This window comes from Protopterus annectens, chromosome 2.part2, assembly GCF_019279795.1.
Source record: "Protopterus annectens isolate FY-2018-M chromosome 2.part2, PAN1.0, whole genome shotgun sequence".
Classification (NCBI taxonomy): domain Eukaryota; kingdom Metazoa; phylum Chordata; order Ceratodontiformes; family Protopteridae; genus Protopterus; species Protopterus annectens.
In genome coordinates, this window is record NC_056730.1 from 699,390,204 (window position 1) to 699,414,542 (window position 24,339).

The window sequence follows — 24,339 nt, forward strand, 5'->3', positions numbered from 1 at the left end:
GGCATGACGAGCAAGACTGCTCACATATTTCATCTTGCCTTGCCGAAGTAAGTAACTTAACTAGGGAACAGTAAAATTCTCTTAGATTCAGTCAGGAATATAGTGAAGCTTAATTTAGATATTGTTTTTCTTTATTTGTCTGAGTCTGTCCTTCAATGTTCTTTTCAATATTTCCTGTGATTTGAGCTTTGTGATTTACTGTGAATATATATTCAGTATTTTCATGCACTTTTATTTATTATTAAATATATTTAAACGTTTCATTGTGGCTGGTCCTTTTCAGAAAGTATTAACCTTTGAGAGTACTTATACTTATTTGGTAATACTTTGTGGGCCACTCCAGAAGGCCTAGCCATCTTGGTGAACTACTACCATTTGTATTAGTATTAATATTACACAGTATAATTGGACACCTTTTGTTAGGAGCCATGGAGTACTGACTGGTGGCAGTGATAACTACCTTATAGTCTGGGCAAAGTTGGTATACCAGGTAAACCTGTGCCAGCCTTTCCCATGTGTGTGTGTGTGTGTGTGTGTGTGTGTGTGTGTGTGTGTGTGTGTGTGTGTGTGTGTGTGTGTGTGTGAAAATTAAATCTTAGAGAGTGTTTCTGTCAGCTTCTTGGATCAGGGACACAAAGCACTGGGTTTACAGAGAGGGTGCTGGAGGACTTGGCTTGGACACTCAACTGATGACCTAACCCTACAGCTTATTGGGACCAGGAGGGAGACAGATATAGAGACATTCAGACCCAAGACTGAGTGTGTTCCTTTGTGCTCTTAAGGGACATTGTCTTTGATGCAGAGGGGTCTGCATCTGGAAATATTGAGTGTATCCATTTGTATTCCAGGTGCACATCCCTCTATAGCATCAGTAGTGAGGATTCAGGCTCCTTGATTACTGGCCCAACATGGGGATGATACACAGTGGTGCTCATCACATATTGGCAGCAGTGGTGGATATCACACTCACTAACATGGCAGAATGGTGCACCACCACAAGTGTGCAGCCCTCCCTGGTGAAGTCTGATCATAAATCAGTCTCTTTTGAAGTAACTATAGCATCAGACCCCCCCCCCCCCGACACAGAAGAAATTAGGCAAAAATTTTCTCCAAACCCAACCGAAGCCTCTTACAAGAAGGCATTAATAGCTTCAAAGCTCCTATCCCCACTGAAGGCAAGGACACCTATACTGGAATAGACACCAGTGCATTGTATAAACATCTATACAATTGCATTGACTCAACCATTCTTGATAGGACCAAAGCAAGATCCTCAAGAAAAAACAAGCCTGCCTGGTGGACATCTGGCATAAAGAGGTTATATAATAGTGGAAGAAACTGCTTTCTAAGAGCTAGAAGGAACAATCTCAGAATTGGAACCACACCCTTCTCAGTGTGAACAAGCAAATAAGACATAAAGACCTCTAAAGCTAACTACAAATCTAGATTAGCATCCCTAGCTAAAGATAACTATAAGGCATTCTTTAGCTGCATTCAAAACTTTAAAGGAAAACCCCAGATTTGTGCTGAACTGGTAGTGAGCCCAGATTTGCATTGAACTGGTACTGAATGGTACAACATATAATAAACCAGGGGAAATAGCCAACCCTTCTAGCAGACAGGTTAAGTGAAAACTTCTCCCCCCTATCCCCACCACATACACCTCTAAACATTCTACCACCTAATCTCCACATAGTATCTGTAAAGAGCGGGTCTTAACCACTCTTTCCAAGGCCAAAAACACATCCTCTATGGGACCTGATAACATCCTAGGCTGCATTCTCAAACATTTAAAACAGGAGTTAGCAACACCATTTGTTCTCTCTTCAACCACAGCCTAAGCACTGGTTTTGTCCATGCTGAATGGAAAACAGCTACCGTCACCCCCTTGCAGAAGGGAGGGGGTGCATCCACCAACCCTGGTAACTATAGACCCATTAGCCTAACCAGCCTTATCTGCAAGGCCTTGGACAGAATCAACATGGATATAGGAGACCTTCAAACACTTGACTCAACCCACTTTGGTTTTGTTAAAGGGAGATCCTGCATGTTGAACCTAGTGGACTTCTTTGAGGCTGTCACCAAAGCCCTGGATGAAGGCAAATCTGAGCATATGGCCTACCTAGACTTGGCCAAGGCCTTTGACACAATCCTCCACTTAGAAATAATTGAAAAACTCACCCAGCTGGGGGTCAACCCATATACTGTCAGATGGGTTGCAAACTGGTTCACCGACAGAACACATACATTCAAAATAGACAGTCAAAATAGGGGACACCACCAGCAGATCCCTTATCAGTGGTGTTCCACAGGGATCACAGCTGGGGCCCCTATTGTTCAGAATCTACTTCTCAGAAGTACAGGCAACAACAAAAGGTCTGTGGCCTACATTTGCTGATGACTGCAAAGTGAAAGCAGTTACTGAGTCCTTAAATGATGTCAACATTCTACAAGAAGGACTTACGCAAACCAATGATTGGTGCCAAAGTCATGGTCTTAAACTTAATGCAAAAAAATGCATTATCATCCCTGATTTGCGCTGAACTAGTAGTGAGCCCAGATTTGTGCTGAACTGGTAGTGAATGGTACCACATATACTGAACAAGTGGAAATAGCCAACCTGGTAGCGGACAGGTTCAGTAAAAACCTCTCCCCCTTGTCCCCACCACATATACTCCTAAACATTCCTACCAACTATTCTCCACCTAGTATCTCTAAAGAGCGGGTCTTAACAGCTCTCTCCAAGGCCAGAAACACAGCCTCTATGGGACCTGATAACATCCCAGGCTGCATTCTCAATAGTTTAAAACATGAATTAGCAACACCATTGGGAACTCTTTTCATCCACAGCCTAAGCACTGGTGTTGTCCCTGCTGAATGGAAAACAGCTACCAGCATCCCCTTGCAGAAGGGGGGGGGTGCATCCACCAACCCTGGGAACTATAGACCCATTAGCCTAACCAGACTTATCTGCAAGGTCTTGGAAAGAATCATCATGGACCTTATTAACAAGGATATAGGAGACCTTTAAACACTTGACCCAACCCAGTTTGGTTTTATTAAAGGTAGATCCTGCATGTTGAACCTGGTGGACTTCTTTGAGACTGTCACTAAAGCCCTGGACAAAGGCAAATCTGTGCATACGGCCTACCTAGACTTGGCCAAAGCCTTTGACACAATCCCCCAATCAGGCATCATTGAAAAACTCACCAGCTGGGGGTCAACCCATATACTGTCAGGTGGGCTGCAAACCAGCTCACCGACAGAACACATACAGGCAAAATAGGAGACTTCATCTCCACCAGCAAACCCATTACTGGTGGTGTTCCAGTGGGATCAGTGCTGGGGCCCCTACTGTTCGGAATTTACTTATCAGAAGTACAAGCAAAAACTAAAGGTCTGTGGCTGACAAAGTTTGTTGATGATTGCAAACTGGGAGCAGTCACTGAGTCACCAAATGATGTCAACATTCTACAAGAAGGACTTACGTAAACCAATGATTGGTGCCAAAGTCATGGTCTTAAAGTTAATGCAGAAAAATGTATTATCATCCCCTTTGGCACAGGCAATGTCCCTGCAGATTACTATATTAATAACAACACCATAAGCTTTAAATCAGGGGTGAGAGCTTTCAGCACACAGGTTGGCAGCAACCTTACTTTTGATCACCATGTCTCCACAGTGGTAAGGAAGGCCTTCTACATTGCTCACCTCATAAAAAAGGGCATAGCTTTCAGAACAAAAGAGGTTATAACCTCCCTCTACTCTTCCCTCATCAGGCCGATAATAGAGTACAATGCTCCCTTTGGTAAGTACCTAAACAGACACCGCAGCAACTGGATAGACCTTAAAGGTTGCTCACAAAGAAAGTTCAGGGTTTTCAGCGTATGTCTTACATGGACAGACTGAAATCACTGCCAGTACACTCTGTATAGTATAGACTACTCAGTGGCAACCTGTGCCTTGTATATACAGAGCAACCTCTGATCCTACCTTAATGGAAATGTTGCACATTTGCAAGTGAAATGTTACACAATTTACTTACTCTAGGGACCTTAACCTAGCATGTGACATCAACAGGACTTGCTGGAGGGACTGATATGTCTGCCAGAGGTTGCCTCTTCTGGCATAAACTTCTAATACAGGTTAAACAGAACCCTTCAATAACCCTTTTTAAGTGTAACTTGGATGATTGGATGGGAAACCGCAAATTCACCCCAGGGATTTCACCTGTGTCCCTCTTGGATAGGGGGCAATTAGAATATAGATCTGCTTATAACATAGACCATATCTCTAGACCCTTAAGGGAACAAGGGCTGAACTTGGCTAGGCTTGTAAGGGCCTAGTAACCTCCTATGAACATATTAAGTGCTGTAAGTGCTGTAACTACAATGGGAATTGTGGGTGAGGGGGGTAACCAGGGATTACTTTGATCAGAAGTGCCTTAACAGCATCAACAGTAATACGAATATAGGGGGTGGGGGATTCACAAGCCACCAGAGCATAATAAGTGCTGTATTGGTGCTTCAAACACTTCACGTATAGGGGAAAACAGTGACAGACAGATGAGGGACTACTGCGTGGATGTCTGTGTTTTTTTTAGCACGAGCCATATGGCTCATGTTAGGCACTTTAATGAACTCCTGGGATTATTTTATTTTTATTTTATTTATATTTATTAACTAGGGTAGAGCTCTGATCTCCATAAACCTTTTTCAGGCTCAGCCTAGGTGTACTGTTTAGTTAGGTGACTTGCTCAAAGTCAGATAGACAATGGAAGCTGAGCGAAGCAACCCCTGTCATTTATTAGAGTCAGCAGAACTGCTGATGTAGAATCAATGGACTAGACATACATTTTTTTACTAAAGAGACATTTAACAACTGACACCTAAAAAAATTGTTACATCCACTATGAAACAAAAGTTTTGATGATTCCTGTTAAAAAGAGACATCAAAATATTTATAACTTACAAACTTGAAATTGTTTATCTATTTTAGCAGTAGTGTTGATACGTGATATTTATTAAAACATTTTATTATGAGCATAAATGACTGTTGTAAAGTTTAACATTTACAGCTTGAAAGGTTTCAACAGCTTGTGGAGTAGAAAATACTTTCTCACATTTACTTTACTGTCATTAAATATTCAATGTTTTAAATTAATGGTTAACTATATTATTGAATCAATGTGCCAATGTGGACATGACTTTGCAGATAAGATATAATTTCTTTTATTTGTTTTAATATGTACAAGTTTCTATGGTCTTATAATGTCTTATAAATATTCAGTGATACTATTATTCATATTAATATTCATAGGTTCATAGGTTCACAAGTGTTTACTAGGCTAATAACCACAAGGGCCTTTTTAAGCCTAGCCTTGCATCCCAAATCTCTGACAAGTGCTGATACCTTTGATAAGTGTAAGCATGGGCCTGGGAGATGAACCATTTACAGGTTACCTGTTTGCATCAGAGGCATAGATGCCAAACCAGGGATGAATTTCCGATTTCCCATCCAAGTGTCCAAGTTGCACTTGAACTGGATTAGGGAGGAACTATGCTTCACATGGATGGGGAGCCTGTTCCATAGATGGCGTAGTTTCTGGGATATATACCTATCTCTCCAGCAGGTCCTATTTATATCACAGGCAAGGTTTACGTCTTTAGAATGAGTAGTTCTGGTACTGCTTGTTTTGTGAATATGCAGGAGGTCCATCAGAATGAGATCTGACAATGCCCTGTATGCCAGGCATAGATCTCCCCTCAAAAGCCTGTAGAAGACAGCCTACAAAGATAGGGCCTTGAGGTGGTCTGCATAGGACATATTACTTATGCCATGTATTCTTTTAGTGAGGAACCTCTGTGGACATTCCAATTGGTAGATATACCTGGTTAGGTGCATACCAAAGGAGGCATTGTACTCAATGATAGGTCTGATGAATGCCGAATACAGTGGAACAATGACTTCCCTGGACTTACATGCCATAAATTTGTTTATAGGTTGCACAACATAGAATGATTTCCTCACCACTGTAGACACATGATGATCAAAGGCTAGATTACTATCTTTGTGTGTCCCTAAGTCCCTGACTACTGGGTCAACTCTAAGGGGGTGTGTTGTCAATGTGATAGTTACCAGGGATGGATGACTTCCCAATTGATACTATTATGCATTTCTTGGCATTTAGTTTTAGTCTATGACTCTGACACCAGTTGTTTTTCTGTGTCAGCCCTGCTGGAGAACATTTGTGTCAGTATGAGATTCAATGACAGCTCCTAATTTGCAATCATCTGCAAGTTTAGTCAGCCAGAGACCACTGACACTGGCCTTGACTTCTGAGAAGTAAATGCGAAAAAGGAGTGGTCCAAGGACTGATCCCTGAGGGACTCCACTTATGACTAGCCTCTTTGTAGAGGAAGACTCCCCAATTCTAACTTCCTGGGTCCTGTCTGTGAGCCAGTTCACTATCCACTGGGTGACATATGGGTTTGTACCTAATCTCTTGAGTTTATCAACAATGTCCGAGTGGAGTATTGTGTCAAATGCCTTGGCCAGCTCAAGGTAGGCAGTGTGAATGATTTAGCCCTCATCCATTGATTTGGTGACCTTCTTGAAGTTCACCAGGTTGAGTAGGCATGATCTGCCCTTGATGAACTAAACTGAGTTTTTCAATATAATATAATACTTTAGTGGATGTGTAGTCTTTTATTTTATATAAATTACTGTTGAGGGAACCAAGGGCTCTATTTTACTGTCTTTGAGTTAGTTTTCTGTATTGTACTTGGCTTGAGCAGTTGTATAATTTTCCTAGGTAATCAAGTTAATTTCTTGTCTAATGAAAGAATGAAGAAGCAAGCTTAGCTTAAATTTAAATATATAACTCTTGAACTGTTTTCTTTTTCAAAAAATGTTTATTGTTTGTAACATCAAAACTAAAAAGGGGGAAAAAAGCACACATACATATTTGGATCTAGTTTTCTAGTACTGTTTGCAATTTTTGCATAAAATTATAATATAACCATTTTTATCATCTCACTAAACGTTGAATTAGTAACTATTTACAATATGGACATGTTATCCACCCATATATTTATTATATATATATAACTCATGAAATCCCTCATTGATTTATTTCATGTGACACCATTGTTATATATTTCCAAAAACTGATGCTATTTTTAAGCATAATATATTTTTTTTCATTTACTTTCAACATGTATTGTTTTAATTTCTTTATAATGGACTTCCTGAAGTAGCAACATATATTCTGTATATTTAGGCTCTATTTTTTACCAGTTTCTTGTTAATATTATTTCTTGCTATAGCTAATATTGTCCAAAAAGGGATTAAATATTAGCATCTACTCCTGTTGACTTTGGAATATTATATAAGATCATACTTCTTGTAAGCTTACATTTCTGTTGATAATGCTTGATCAAATGTTTGCATTTTCTCCCAGTAAGCTCCACATTTTTAAATTCAACAAAACTATGTACTCAATCTGCATTCATATTTTTTACATCTCTAGCATTTATGACTACTTTTATTTTTATGTATTTATTTAATTTAATTATTTATTGTCATTCTAGCTATATTATGTTTAGAATAAAATATTCTATTTAAGAATTTCCATGTATTCTCCAAAATAATGAGGTTATAGTACCTTTAATAGATCTTAACGTTAGTGTTTTTTTAAGTATTTTGTGTCCAATAATTATACTTTGAATATGAATCTTGTTCTCCTAGAATTTTAAAATAAGTTAGCTGATATAGATTTATTATTACCATCTTTATGAATTGTGTACTTTAATGATTGTGGATATTATTTTAATGTGAATTCTAAAATATCTTAAGGTCCCTTAAATATTTATTCTCTTATGGCTTGTACAGTTCACCAACTTCCTGTTAATATATTTATTTCCTAAATTATTTTCCAATTGTTTTAACATTTAATCCTTCCATACATTTATACCAAGCTGAGAATGTCTTTTCTCTCAAATATAATATCATGTTTTCAACAGCAACCAAGGAGAATAGTCTACTCTTGTTTATTATGTGCTTTTCATCCTTCTTAATAGTAAGACATTCTTCAGATACACATATACACACACAGTTACTGTTTAAAACAAATGGGGTTGTAGTCACATGACACACAACCAACCAATTAAAAGTGAGTTTATAATACAGTTAAGGCACAAAATCAATGTCAGATTTTAAATACTGCTCTTATAATCTTAAAAAGTTGATAGAATAACAGGCTTTGCATCAACATCCATTTTCTGGAGGATATGAAGTCTGAAACATAAATGTCTGTCATTATTTAATAACTTCAGCCTTCAGTGATATGTGAGAAAACCACAATTTTTATGAGAAATGGACCAAACTAAGAGGCAAAAGGCTGGACCACTGAAAGTATGACTGAAAATAATTCCTGCCCAATTGCCAGCTGGATAACAAAACATAAACATATTTATATGCATGTGTGTATATATCTATCTTATATCTATCTATAGTGATTGAACCACTACAATTGACACATTAACATTGACAAATATCCTTGGACCATACAAGTTGTAAAACAATGTTTTTGTAGGGGCCAAGCTCCCCACTCGCCCTGCATCCCCTGCTAATTATTTATTCCAGTTCTGACATTGCACAACCCAGGAGGAAGGGCATATTTCCCAAACCAGGGACTGCTGATCTCATACCACTTTCAACCATCTCTTTGTCAACCTAAGTGTGTGTACAAAGGCAGAGGTTGATTTTAGTTTAAATTGACTAAGAGCATATAATGCATATCTATCTTCTCTCTTTCTCTCTCTACACACACACACACACACACACACACACACACACACACACACACACACACACACACACACACAATAACCTGGTTTGTTCATTCTACATGTAGTAAGATGGGACTATGAATTTGATGTATGCCTGGTTTGATCAGCTTATTTTAGTAAGATAGGACTAAGAATCTGATTTATACCTTTTTTGTGCAGTCTGTGTGTAATAAGGTAAGACTATGAACCTGATTTATACCCAACCTGCTTAGCCTGCATGTAATAAGATAGAACTATGAACTTGTTTTATAACTAGCTTGCTCAGCCTACATATAATAAGGTAGGATTATGAACCCGATTCATGTCTGATTTGCTCAGTCTACACATAAGATAGAATTTTGAACCAGATTTATACTTGATTTGCTCAGCCTACATGTAATGAGATAGAACTATGAACCCAATTTATCCCAGTTTTGCTGACCCTTCATGTAATAATATAAGATTGGGAACTTTATTTATATCTGGATTGTTAATCCTACATGTAGTAAGATTGTACTAGGATAATGATTTACACTTGGTTTGCCCACTCTACATGTAGTGAGATAGGACTATGAACCTGGTTTGCTCAGCCTACATGTAGTAAGGTTGGACTAGAATACTGATTAATAGTTGATTTCTCATAGCATGCATTATAAGGAATAATATATGCATTTATTTTTTTCCTGCCACAGATAAAATGGGCTCAGAATATTTCATTTGAAGTTGCCATCAGTTATTAGAACTCTGGGTGATTGTTTCTGAGTGTACAGAACATGTTCAACTGCCTTTTCAAAAGGAACGCCAGTATCATTTGAAAACAGGTGAGAAAAAAGTGTTTCCTTTATATTTTCTACTACTTTGTTCAAAAAGTTAATAACAAAACTGTACTATAAGTGTTCTGCATGTCTAGTCCAATGCAATAAACATCATCAGGCACCATTCTGTAGAGCGAGAAAGAATTGTAAAGGTTTCATGTTATGTATGATTCCTAAGATATTCTCTGTTCACTGCTTTATAAGGCACAGTTTTCTACATGGAATGTTACGGCCCATATAACTGAACCTCAGCTGACGTAGAATGGATTTGGACCATTTAACCAATGTGCAACTTTTTAACACTTTAGAATGACAAACTGCTGCTTAATTGTTTTGGCGATTGCTAAAACAATAGGTCATGAAATTAATTACTTCTCTCAAGCTTAGAGCTTCTACATTTTTTCAGGGGCAGGAGTGGAAGTATCTTAATAGATCATTCAATCTAATTTCTGGCTGTGTAGCTGCTCTCATGGGTATCTTTATAACCCACATTTGAACTCTAAGGAGTCTTTGATTTTTTTTTTTTATTTCTTTGTTTCTTATGGCTTGGAGCAGAACTTACACAATGAATTTCAAATATACATAGTTTCTGAGTGTTATGTGGAGTCTTGATGCGGTCTGAACAGATCATCTGCTTTCATTGTTCTAAGGTTGCATGGGAATACATATGCTATGTCATGCAGTAGAAACTCATTGTCATGTAACAAGCTTGTAACTTGTTGCCTCTATATACTTTTCAGTTCCTTAATCACTGAAAGCTGTTTTGAAATTCCAGTTTGCCAGTTCCGAGACTGGCATCTGTTTGCCAGAGTTGCAAATTAATTGTAATTTGTTTCTGTAGTATGAACATACAGTGGTTTAATGCTGTACAAGAATCCATCATCAGATGCTTCACCCCTTCAATGACTATATAAAATACTTATGGTACTGATATGACAACATCTGTCAGCAAAAGGCCAGGTGAATTTATTAACAATCTCAATCCTAGAGCCTTTTAGACTTAAATGGGCACATCACTGTATTAAACACCACCAATATTAAGATGAAGTGGTAATAATTTTGTACTAACTTTTATGCAGAGTATACCATAAGTGTTGCTGTACGGCATACTTTCGTGTGGAACAACACTAGATATAACAGCAGCAGTGAACATTAATACACACTGTATTAGCAGAGGAGGAAGCATTTCTACTGACTATGAATTACTTTATAACTTTATGTTTAGGATTGTTCTAGGGTTCATCAGAGGAACCTTCAGCTCTATGGTGGGTTTGCTGTTAGCTGGTGATCCTTAAAGACATAAGTAAGGCACATCAGAGTACATTACTTTGCAGTGAAACAAAATGTGTTATAATTCTGTAGTGTTGCTTGAAGATGACTTGAATGCTTCTAGGGATCATCCAGATTCTAAGGTGACATGGAGCTACAATGCTACCAAATGACTGAAAAGCCACCTGCAGTAATTAATTGCTTCAATTAATCGTGAGCAAGCTTACAAAAGGTTAGATTAATCAGTTACGATGCTATTCAAGTTCCTCTCTTAATTAACATTGATTTACATCCCAGTACTAAAGGCCTAATGCTTTGTTACTGTATTCACCTTTGTCTCCTCTGCAGGCTTATTAAATACTGTATTGAGATGAAAGGGGGATATTAGTACATATGTGTAAATTATGTGTTCTTACACCTGCAGATCAATATTTTATGATGTGACCCAAACAAGACAGCTTGACACATTGTCATATGCTTGAGGGCTATCATAACCCAGATAATATAACTTACACCTGCTTTGTAAATAGACTTGGAATAATTTCCTCTATTTAATTTTGTGAGACCAGGAAAAATTAAGTGAAAGTGTACCTTAGTTATTGTTTTTTTTTTTTTTTTTTAATTATAGTTAACAGCAGATTGCAAATGTTTTTCATATTCTGGCAGGCAGTACTAATTGTCTAAAAAATTTCATTCATAAAGCTCAACTCTAACACAATATAAATTGTGCAATGTATATATATTTTAATTAAGAAGATGCTTTGTATATTGGTAAACTGGAACACTACACTGAAAACTGTGGATAGGCCACCTTAGTTGACACAGAGCAATAAAGCCCTGACTATGGCCTAGGTAAGCCAAGTTTGATTAGAGGCTGTGGCATCTTCAGGAGGTGTAATGCCTTTAGGGTCAGGCTGTTTTTTTGTCTGACTCAGATGGAGACAGGAGCTTCAACAGCAGGCATGACAGGCATGTAGGAAGGCTAGGAGGTCATCATTATTTAAATAGGAGGGCAGTGACACTTGTTTTCCACATCTATTTGCATGTGGTAGTCTATCAATAGGCTACCATCTTGGAAGGGATCAGGATGCCCATAACATCTCATGGATGCACAGACACTTCTCAGTTTCTTTAGAGGGCTGACAGCTCTGGTCAAGGATGCAGTCCTTCATGGACAGAGGGGAGTGGGAGATTGGTGAGGGTAGCATAAGGCAATAGTGCTACAGAAGATAATCCTAGCTTGTATAGACTCCCACATTAAACAAAAATGTGCAAGACATGACAATATTTTTAAATCATTGTTATTGAAATATTCTTGTTTAAAGAAACAACATGCATCAAAACATGCATAACATGTTGTATCAAGCAATACTGCAGCGATACTACATTTCCAACATCCACAAACAACTATATAGATATTTATGTGACCAAGACATTATCATTCTTTTTGCACAATCTAATACTGAGGAAAAATATAAAGCAACAGTCTATTAGCATTTCTTATGACACCTGGGACCTATACAGGTTCCAGTAGAAATCTATCATTAAGACCCAAATTGCATGCTTCTTTTCCATAATATGTCATTTATAATAATGTTTCTCTCTTTGAATTAATTACAGATATTCAATATATGTATTCCCCATTTGTATCTGGTGTGAGGTTTTCCATTCTTTTGCAATCACCATTTTGTGTACATAAGGAAGTATTGATCTCACAGTCCATTCATCCCTCTTCCAGCCAGTTTCTTTCTCCTTTATCCCTAGTTCTAAAAATCCTCAGGTCTATGTAGATACGTTGCTAGAAATTCTATCTCAACCCTTAGTAGCCTGTCTCTATCAATCCTGTAAATCTCTAAAACTCCCAAAACATCTGAAGCATACTTGCCTAATCTGTGCATGCCTTCAGCATCTAGTGCTAGAAGTTCTTTTGTGCCATCATGTTTAGGTGGTGGGAAGTACACCATAAATGCAAAATCCTCATGTGTCAATCCCATATGTTTGACTATTCCAAAAATTCTTGTTGGTGAACTCTACGCATACTTTCTGTATGCTCCCAAAATGTATCAAAATATGTTTCCTTTCCTTTCCTTACTTCTTCAAAATCTCAAATCCTTATATTTTAAACTGCCTTGGACTTTTTTTACATTACACCATTTGTTCCAGGGTACTTCATTATGACTTTGTCTGCTAATTCCTAAAATACTACTGCTGACATACATGTGGAGAGGTAGTATTATTCTTGTAGTTGCTAAAGTAGCACAAACCATCATTATACAGCAAATGTACTTTCATCTAGTTTCATCATCTGTTCCTAATAAAAGCAATGTCTGCTCCCATCCCACCAGAATCAAAAAAATACTTCCAAACATAATATCTCCTTTTCATTTAGAATTCATAAATAACTGTCAGATCTCAGATCAAACTGTAACCTTTGAAACATTACAACAATTAAGAAAAAGCTATAATGCCAGCATGTATGCCCTCATAAATGATACGAATCAAAGCTTTTGATAAAATCAATTTAAGATTTCTCCTTGCTATTTTAAATATTATAAACTAATCCTTCTGTACTAATCTTTATAAACAGTCATTTTCAGTCCCTATTTGGATTAGAATGGTGTATGACAAGGATACCCACTTTCCCACTACATTTTTAATGTATATATTGAAGTCCTGCTTCTTTTACTATCTCAAAAAAAATAAAATTACAACTTAAATATATAAAAATCTTCTGTTTTGCATGTTTTGCTAAATAGACTACTCCTTAAACTTATAAAATCTTCAAGGGCTAAAAATGACCCAAACTATTAAATAGTTGGAAATTAACTTTTTGACCACTAATAATCATCACTATCAAATAAATAGCTACAATTCATGGCAAAATATGTTATCAGACATTAAAAGATAGAATCATATAAAATGTGATGTTTTTATCGTGTTGCTATCATTAAAATAAACATTCACCCAAGACTCATCTTTCATTTTATATCTATGATATATAGCATTCCTAAAAAAAAAACAATATCTGTGTAAACCTGGATAAATGTATTTGGCAACCCAAAAGTGTCCAATCATATGATGTGATGTAAAAAAAAAAATGGTAGTATGGATCTGTCTGACTTGTATGCATATTAATGTATCATCGACTCATCCAGATTGATAAAAACAATTAATTATGACCATAAAGAAAATAAACAATACCCTGCGTGGTTTTATGTTTTGCTTACAATTATTAAAATTTAGAATTATAAACCTTTTGCTTTCTCTTTTCTAAAATTAACTGATATTGTTGTTGTTGTTGTTTGTCTTTTGGCTTTTTCCCGGTAAGGGGACGCCACAGCGGAACTCCGGTCCGCTAATGATTGGCAGTAGATTTTTTTACGAAATGCTGAGGTGCCAGCTCCACGCCCAACCTTCAACGAAGGCACGCCCATTTATGCACGCATGTCTTTCGAACGCTACCCAACCACGGGGAAGACATGCAGACTCCACACAGAAGGCACTCCCAAGCCAAACGGAGAATCGAACGGGAGAACCTCTTGCTGTGAGGTAACAATTAAATTTCATCGTATTATTTAGAACTCAATCCACCATAAATGATTTAGCAGAGCTTTTTCAACCCATTCATGACAACTCTAATTTTCTTGTTAATAACTCAGTGATTGATATTTCCTCATTTCCTCTTCTAAAAAAATGTGCCTTGGGACTTTTACATAAAAATGCTGCTTCTTTATCTTTAACTTTATGAATGTCTTGAATTGCCTAATAACTTATCTGTTTTACCATTAACTGTGAATATTCTAAAAACTAAATTAAGTATTAATACAATAACCCCTAACAAAAACGAATCTTTGTTTTTGCCTTTTACTATGTCAAAGCCTATATACACTTCATATAATATATATATATGAAAATAAGATTTGAGCAAATGTATTTGTATGCATCATACTGGACCAAACAAAACGATTGCAGCATTAATGCTAATCTTATAAAACATTCAACATTACTGAATTTCAACTTTATTCCTTTTCAAAATTTATATTACACTCAATTTATGATTTTTAACAATGCTTATTTAACTCCTGTTAAACATATTATAATATTTCACTTTCTTATAGCTGCATTGCATGTGGATCAGTTGGAGCTAATATATTATATATTCTCGGGAATATTGCAAGTATATTAGGAAACCGGGGATACGTTTACAACACAGAATTCAATTATTTATTAGCAATTCACCATCTATTTATTACCAGTTTGCAATCTGCCTATATCACAGATTAAAATGTATTCATACAATCTAAGAGCCATCATGATTTCTTTTGCCCTCTTGAAATTTTATAAAATCAATAATTGGTGCAATCTTTCATTAATCAGCTGGTTGAAATTTGTTCATTTCATTAAAAAATATTACAAATCTTTCAAAATACTTTTAAATGCTAAAGGGAGAGGCTTGAAGTAGGTTGTGGTTCAGGATGAAGGGTGAACTTTTCTTCTACAAAGAAGTGCTGTTCTTTTCATCCTGGCTGAGACCTCTTAGCTCCACCATGTTGGTTAAGCTTGGGTCGGGCTGCTTCCGGGTCTATATTAAAACACCAAAGGCACTAAACAACGAACGGCCAAAAGGCCAAAAATGCCAAACCTCAAAGTCACATTTGTTGGGGGCTGTGCCCCCACACCCCCCTGCTAATTACATATACCAACTCCGAGATCGCACTACAGTGAGGAAAGGGCAAATATTCCTATCTTCACTCTACTGTGATCTCACAAAAAGCACATCGTTGAATGGCATTTCTGACATTTAGGCAGTTTGATGATTAGCGTCTTCGATTTGGTAATAGGAACCCCTGCTTCCATTGCTTCAGATCTTTACTTTTATCAACATAATTTAGAGGGACAAACCTAATCTAAATAATTGAATTAAATCCCGGGCTACTGTCCTTAATATCCTATTGTAAGTTTTCTTTTCTTTATTTTCTTTTCACTGAATATCTAGACATGATATCATATTCTGTTGGTTTTACTTTAGTACATTTCTTATCTATGAAATACCAGGTTATGTTTTTCAGAAATTATAAAGAGAGTATTCATATATGTTTTATAAGGACTAATTCATTAAGTTGAACTGATAAGTGTGTAAATAGTGTGTATAGTTATTCTTCTTGTGTGTATTTTCAGCTTGTCAACTAAGTTCCGACCTTTAATCCTCTTTTTATTTCCCTATAGTTATGCTAATTTGTTGAAAACTAGTAATAAAGTGTATTTTGGGGTTATTAACTGTATTAATTAACTTAATTATTCATCAATTAACTAGCTGATTATTAGCAGTTCTTATAATAATCTTATAGGTTAGACTATCTAAAGCTTTATGATATTAGGTATGTGGTATTTAAGGAAAGTTGTTATATGGAATAGACACAGAACTGATAAAGGTCTGTTTCAGATCTGTAGAGAAAAGAAAAAAACTGTGAGATGACCAAAGTTTGTGCTCTCCAAACTATGACAGAAAATTATTAATGTCATACCAGGTAAGAGATCTTTTCCATAAAGTCTAGAAAAATGCTTGCATTCTTGTGTGAATTTTCCTGCATACCTTCTTTCAAATATTGCTGAAAAGAAAAACAATGTTTTATGGAAGGGAAGTATGAAGCTCTAGACTGCTAGAAATATGTACTTGAGTTTGAGTTATGACACAAAGGATTACGATTGGGTGTCTGATCATAACCAACTTATTAGTGTTTGAAACATTGTTGAATGCTAGGAAATTCACCTCCACTGAAGCTCAAGAGGTGACTATTGGCATCCATGTCAAGAGCACTAACAAAGGGTTATGATTGATGACCCAGTCATACCTTTTTGTACTGTATGGAGATTTATCTGTTCCATATTACTCCCAGTAACAGGAAAATGCGTAATGTCTTACTGGCTTTCAAAGCCTTTGAAAGCTATTAAAGTACTTAACACTGTCAAACAGCAGACAGAAACAAAGTGCCCTATTGTAGAACTAATGGCTTGAAATGATATTAGGTATTTCATTCTACCACATTCTCAGTTTATAAGTATGGCAGAGTGAAGTTCTAACCATTTTTAGCTGTTTTGCCTTGTGTGACTCTTGTTTGCCAGCAGGCAGTGTCTGCTGTCAGAAGGATAGGAATGCAATGCCTGCTCATCCATCTTAGGGAGTAGGAGATAAATAGTTCCACTGCTTGTGTGTACTACAGTACACGAGGCAGAAGCCAGCAGTTATTGCAGTAAGGTGTTGCAGATGTGGTAAACAATATACACTATAGTTGAGGCCTGGCATGTGCAGTACTGTGCATGTTTGTAGCCCAGTATTGTGTGATGTCTGACCAAACCACCCAGGGTTTTGGAGTTAAGTTCATACAAAAAAAATCCCCTTATGGTTGCCATGACGACAGCCTCTCAGTGCTAGTGCTTGCCCTTGTAAAGGAAGGAAGAAATGGACAAACTGGTTCTCAACATATGCAAGGAATGAGTCTCAGTCAGAATATTGACTTTCCATAGTGTTACCCTCTCCCCGCTAGTTATGTATACCAATTCTTAAATCATAATACAGTAGGGCAAAGGGCAAATTCTCCACTGCACGGCTATCTCAGTGCAAACAGTTTGACATTTCTGAGCATCGATTATATGGTCTCAACTATATGCAATTTGACATTCCAAAACATCGATATTCTAAATGGGATTCACAAGGGATGAATGGGCCAATAGGTCATAAGAGGACTGATGGCTTCCAGTCAGTGGACAGAGGTCAAAAAATAAAAAGTTGTGTGCATGTCAATATTTGTAAACAGCATCTGCGTGAGTGTGTGTGTGTGTGTGTGTGTGTGTGTGTGTGTGTGTGTGTGTGTGTGTGTGTGTGTGTGTGTGTGTGTGTGTGTGTCTGTGTGTGTGGTGGAATAAATCCATAAAACATTTGACTTTTTGTCTATATTGCAGGTTTGAATAATACCGAATTAAGCAACTATATTTTAGTCTCTCTTTTGTATTTAATTTTTACTTCCAGGAATCACCCTGAAGTGCACATAGGTCATGATTCAGAAACAGACCTGGCCTCAAGTTGTAAGGCTGCAGCACAAAGGACCTGTTAGAGTGATCACTGAAACCAGCAATACAGAGATACATTAGTCACAATGAGGAAAGACCTTATTATCAGCTAATTTGCATATCATTGAATCACTGGGTGAATACTACAAGCATTAATAGGTCCTTTCTGCTGCACATGCAGTCAACAAAGGAACATTCTGTTAGCACAGGCACCCCCTCATTCTTCCCAAACACACATATGCACATCCAAACACACACACACACACACACACACACACACACACACACACACACACACACACACACACACCATACCTCTTACTTGCCCCTGATTTGAAAAAAAGTCCCTTATGTAGTCTTTTATTTCCCCTGGCCCTTATAAATCAAAAATTATTTCAGTCAGTCAGTAATACCAGACATCAGAGTTTCATTCTCCTTATTTTCATAAAATGCATCATATTGCAATACATGTTGCTCTATTAACTCTTTTAGGTTATTAGAGTAATGCTTAGAAAGACGCCTGTCTAAGGTCCCCCCCCCCCCCCCGAGTCTGTCAGGAAGTGTTCGTCATGCTAAGATATGTCACAGACCAGTCAGTAATGCTAGACATTAGTGTTTCATACTTTCTTTTTTTTGCTCCTCTTGGGATATTATATAACTGGCCTGGCACCCAGTGCCTCATGTCCACACCAGTCTATCACCTTCATCTCCTATAGCCCTGGACATACACTGTTAATGCTGGGGCCAGTCTTGGAACCTGAGGGCTTCTTGGGGGCTCAGCCATATCTGCTTCCATCCTGGGGGAAGATTTTGTTATGTATATGCCCTACCCACTTCCCTGGCTCACTTGCCATATCCATTGAGTAAGTTTGAGGACAACTCCCCTCATTGACCCATTCCTGTCCCTAAGGAGTATCATCAACAAAAGCTCTCCTACCCAGGATGGGCATACCCATCCCTCCCTGCTGCTCCTTCAGTTGCCTGAGAGACTAATCAAACCCGGGTTGACTTGGCTGTAGTTAGGGCTTTTTCTCTCTACATCACTGGAGTGGCTTTGTTATTGTATGATTTGTGCTCCAAAACCAGTGTTCTATTAGCTTTGTATGTGGATTAGGCTACCATTCCAGATTGTCCCCATTGTCTGCTGTGTCCCTTTCATCTTTTGTGTTGCACAACCAGTTGTTCTGTTAACAAGTGACTTATGAATTTCTTTTACAGTCCCTGGAGTCTAATTCTAATGTCCCCCAGTATAGCAGGATTTGCTTGTTATTCAAGGGAAGTTTAGGTATGGCAGCTACACACACACCCACACAGTCATTACTACACAGACATACACAGTGTACATCAGCACCTGCCCTCACTTACTTTCACTCATAGGTTCATAGGTGTGTACTAGGCCAGTGGCCCTGGAGCCTTTACAAGCCTAGCCCGTAGAAGTGCCCTAGAGCCAATGGAGTGATTCCCATGGTGAACTTTCTATTTCCCATTCACTCATCAAGATTTCTCTTGAAAAGGACTAGTGAGGTGCTCTGCTTGACATGTATGGGAAGTCTATTCCAGAGCATGGCAGTCTCTGGGTTATAAACCTGTCCATCCAGCATGTTCTGTTGATTGTGGTAATGAGGTTGAGGTCCCCAGAGTGTGTGGTGTGGAAAGATTGGGATTTCTTTAGGTGTAACATTTCTAACAGGGCTGGGTCAGACATGGCACACATGTCTGCATACATACACATACACATACTGCATACACATGTCATGCACAGACTTACACAGTCTCATGCACACACAAACATGCACACACACACACACACACACACACACACACACACACACACACACACACACACACACACACACACACACACACACACACACACACACACACACACACATCCTACCTATCTCTTAACTAACCCCCCCCACTGTGCCCACCCAAGCAGAAAAATAGACACATACACACAAACATACACTCTCCAGACAGCACTCATAACTGTATGTACACTCACACATGCACATGCACCACCCCCAACACTACCTGTCTACTAAACTCCCAGGCATTGCCTGTAACACACTCTCACCCATACAAAGGAATGAGTGAATGAGAGCTTTTGGCTGAGTTAATTACCAAGGCTGGCTATAAGGATTTTTGCCACTAAGTGGTTCTAAGAATCACCCAGCTGCATAAAGCATTTACCCGAGGCATTTCCAGGGGAAGAATACTTGGCTGTTTGCAATATGCCATTTCCGCAGAATGCCTCAGTGGCACTTGTGATAGGCCAGAGAGAAAGCCCAGTGCAGTGCTGCACCTCTTCAAAGCACTGTAGTAGGGCTGTCTAAGAATCAGACACAGTTATCTCCAGTGGTAAAAAGGACTTACTGCTGTCAGCAACCTTTCTGAATCCTGGACCTACTTTTATGCCATGCACAAGCTAAACCTGACCTACATGCACACAAGATTTAGGAAATGTTGTCAAAGCACACACAAAAGTACAAATTATAGTACTCATCTTACCAACTGCTATACATGCAACTATCACACAAGCTAAACAGCAACTAAAGAAATGGAGCTAAAATATAAACAACCAGGTCAACAGTACCAGTACTGCTACATGCATTAAAGAATGACTTGCATATTTGTCGCAGGGCAGTAACATTTACATTTATTTTATTTTATTGAAAATAATTATTGTTTTATTTCTGTAGAATCTAAATCATAGCTTTAAATTTGCTTTCATTTAATTAGTATTGTGTAAATCAAATAACACCCAAGGCAATAGCCATAATAATGTCTTTCTATAAATATGAAGTGACTTGCCTTTCTCAGGAATACTTATCAACTAGTTCTTTACCCATATGTCATGGTACAACTTCCATATGAGTAAATATGCCACCAGTAAACATCCTTGTCACATGATTTGTGGATGTGACAAGACAGGGAACATCCACTTAACAAAAAAAATGTTCATGTGCCTAATAACTTGGCAATAACTTTTTGCCATTCCTAGATATGACCAGTTAACGAAGAGCCCTTCATGTAAAGGAATAAGCCAATATTAGGAGTTCTGCAGGCTGTACCTTTGATTCAAGAAGATAAGGTTCTAGGTTCTGTCACTTCATCAATAACATGTTTTCATTTTTCCTTAATGACACTCCCTGACTTACAACTCCCCAAGGAACCAACTCTCTGAGCACAACTACTCAAGACATTGACCCGTCACAAAATGAAATGTGTTTTTGCACCACATGTTCTGCACCCTTATACACACACACACACACACACACACACACACACACACACACACACACACACAGACACACGCACACACACGCACACACACACACACACACACACACACACACACACACACACACACACACACACACACAAAATGCATGGTTGTACAAAGAAAAAAAGAAAGACGTCAGATGGAGCACAATCAAAACCACACCACAATGACTTCTCAAGGAAAAGTGTGCTGAGAGTTCAGCTTTGCAAAGTTGGGTTTGGCAAGTTGGTTCTTGATGCAGTTGTCACTGCAGAAGCAGTAGAACAAACAAGAACAGCACTTCCTATATTCAGTCGTTCTGGCAGTGGGAGAAACAGAGTGCATACGGACCTGTGAACCCAATGCTTGCATTTTGGGGTACTGGAGTAGCTGCTTGTTACATTATAATTTTGTTGTTTTGAATCATGCCCATTGAACATTATCCCCCTAAGCCAGAGGGCCGGGCATGCAGAAATATTCTAAAACACACTTTCAGAACAGATATATTGTTTTCTTTCATTTAAAATCTCAAGCTGTTCAAGAATTTTCCTTCACCGGTAATTTTAATTCTGACAGTTATTTCTTTATCCTCAGTGATGGGTGGTATTTTCCTTCCATTGCATGACATCATTCATTTCCCATCCCTAAGCAGCATGGTGAACATTCACACCGAGTATCAGGTATATCTGTTATATGAACAAGGTGGGTATTATTGAATAAATGTAGCCAATACAAACAATGAGTTAAAATACTCATGAAAATGGTCTTATATCTTGGGGTTGGGAAGATTACACATGTTAATTCCAAGCTGGCTTCCCTGTCGGAGAAGGTAATTATGAGGAAATTAAGCTTTTTATACTTAGACTCACTTGCAATGAAACATTTCACAGCGTGAATTGTGATTTTCCACACATTGGGGACTGCAAACTTTTCAAATCATAGCATATGACATCAGGAATAGATAAGACCTAATATAACTTGTCATTTATTTATCTATAACATGTTTCATAATATACCAATGCCTTGTATGGATCATTTCTTAATTAAATATCTGAAGTCAGAAAAAATAAAAGATTAAAAAAAAAAGCAATTTTCTTTTGTTCATTAGATCTCAGCATTCACAAGAGCAGTAAAAGGTTTATTTATAAATAACTGTATATTTAGGAACAGAATGGCTTACTGCTGGTAACCAAGACTACTACAGACTAAAAAAGTTAAACTGAGTGGGAAGTTATTGAGACTTCAGCTGGCATGTTAGTCTTTCAGAGTGTTATATCAGTTCAGTGTAACTATGCATCACTAGCTTTTCTTAAAACTTAAAATTCCTTTATTTGTTCAGGACCTAAAATGTGTTGTTTCTTTTAACTCATTGTTAACCAGTCACTGTCAAACTATCAACTCTTTACAAACTAAGGCTAACGTAGGAACTTCAAATCGATGCTAGGTTTTAAAAGCAGTCAGTCATTACCTCTGAAATTTCCACATTTTTGTTTTCATTTACTTAATTACAGTGTCGTTTACCACATTTCCATAAGTATGACACTGAAAAAAGTATCATGTTTGGAAGCTGACATCCATAATTGCTGCCTCCATACCACCAGAGTTGTGACATGCTGACTGGACTATTACTGTTGCTTAGAAACAGACCTTCAGTGATTACTAGGTCACGCTCCTGTGATGTCATCATCAGTGAAGTCTTACTTCTGTGTTGAAAGAATGGCTGTACTATAGTAGTTATTCTCAAAATATAATTAAATAATTAAAATTTTTCTCAAAATGATTAAAATAATGTTGTTTTTGTTTGCCAGTTTTGGCTACTGGTTCCTTAATCATTTACTGGAACTTTAATTTTCAGAAAATGAGCAAATGTGATATAGCAAAGTGCTGACTTTGATTATTTCCTGTATTAAACCTCTTAAATTTTCATACGCAAGCATATTACTTGTTAACGCCACAGATTTGATGAATTTTGTCTGACAAGTTAACAGGGGTTGTGTTATGTAAACAAATTTTAACTTCTAAAAAAAGCCATGCTTTGACCATTGTATGACTTGTTTACAAGAGATTTCAGTGCAGAAACAGTTAATGAAATATGATGGCATGCAAGCAGAAGACTGCAGCAGAACTCCAATGGGAAATCATTAAGGTGTGGCTAACCTCCGTTCCAGCACAAGGTGGTTTGCAGTATAGAACAGGTAATATTAAAAACTGCTGTCTATACTGTCAGGCAGCTAAAGTTTTTTGTCATGGGTGGACAAAGTAATATTAAACTGATATGGGAGTCATAAAATGAATGGTCAGGAATATCAGACTCACAAGATTATGACTAATCTGAAACTGTATCCACTAAAGAATCGTCATTGTAAGGTAAAAAAGTAGTTTTACTTTTACAGCTTCTTGTATTGTCTGGTTTGTTTATGTTGTGAACTAAAGAGAAACTCTCATTAGATGTGGAGATTTGAGACTGTGCTTGTGTGCCCAAAATTAAATATTCAGTTTTTACTGGTGTTTTGCTCCCTTTTCCCTTGTTGTCTTTACTGCAGCGTTTGTTAATGCAAACCTAGGTGAACAGTAGTAGTATGTATTTGTAAATGAAAAAGATTTGGGAAAGGTAAACTCCCTCAGCAAAACATTTTTACAAGTGCATTAATTTCTACAGTAAGTCTCCGCAGAGCTCATTATTTCAAAAAGAGCTGCAGTATTTTTGGCAGCCTCTATGCAGGAAGGGACAATGTTACTAGAGGATATATACTCACCACATCGAGTATTCCATGTCTGTAACCGGTACATATATCAACATGCTTCATGCATGTTGTAATGGCTAAGTCAGTGATCACAGAGAGAGAATATAAGTAGCTGGTAAGATGGACAGCCTAAAATAGTGCCTCCGTATCTAGCAAGACACTAAGAAAAGCAAATATTCAGTGTGAGAATTAACTAGAACTGTGTGATGCCACTTTTTTTTCTATTTTTCTTCACCTTTGCTTTGTGTTATAAACCAGGCATGCTCTATACTGCTGTAGCTAGCAGCTGATTCATTTTTAAGAATTTGGTTAAGCCAAGACCCAGTCAAGATTAAGTGTATGCAGCC

The 24,339-nt window shown here is 37.6% G+C and overlaps 1 protein-coding gene across 3 annotated transcripts in view; it reads left to right on the forward strand.

Moving 5' to 3' along the window:
• The window catches only part of LZTS3 (leucine zipper tumor suppressor family member 3), a 1,582,991-nt gene that overhangs the window by 933,135 nt on the left and 625,517 nt on the right, over positions 1-24,339 (forward strand). For 2 of the 3 annotated variants that reach the window (XM_044064093.1, XM_044064094.1), the window contains exon 6: positions 9,524-9,652. The gene's annotated coding sequence lies outside the window, so the exon portion shown is untranslated. Of the gene's footprint in view, positions 1-9,523; positions 9,653-23,480; positions 23,616-24,339 lie in introns of those variants that run through there. The other variant, XM_044064095.1, reaches the window with a different exon arrangement.